This window comes from Eleutherodactylus coqui, chromosome 8 (assembly GCF_035609145.1).
Source record: "Eleutherodactylus coqui strain aEleCoq1 chromosome 8, aEleCoq1.hap1, whole genome shotgun sequence".
NCBI lineage: Eukaryota > Metazoa > Chordata > Amphibia > Anura > Eleutherodactylidae > Eleutherodactylus > Eleutherodactylus coqui.
In genome coordinates this window covers 133,506,539-133,506,959 of record NC_089844.1, presented here as the reverse complement: position 1 = coordinate 133,506,959, position 421 = coordinate 133,506,539, and positions in this window count along the sequence as shown.

The window sequence follows — 421 nt, the reverse complement described above, 5'->3', positions numbered from 1 at the left end:
AATCTGTCATACCAGCGAAAATGGCGCCACCTGGTGGCAGCTGAGGGCCTGGCAGGAGAGCAGAATTTCAATCAATTATTAAAATAAATAATTTTGTAACCTACTTTTCGTTTTTCTGCAGTACATTTATATGTGAATTTCATCAGAAAGTACAAACCCATCTGAGCTGAGCTTTTATGTCCCAACATGTCAGCCATAGTGATGGATGGCGGCTGATGTATCGTCATGTCAGCGGGCAAAAAAGGGCAACAAGAGGGGGAAGACCCACAAAACTCAGGAAAACCCTGGCCGCGTACTTTAGCTCCCCATTTGGTCCGTGTTTTACAGCTGTAATACGGAGCGAATGTAAATCTACGTGTTTATTCACAGCCGTTTTTTAAAAATCGCAGCGTGACCTTTGAATTGATTTTGTGCGCAAACA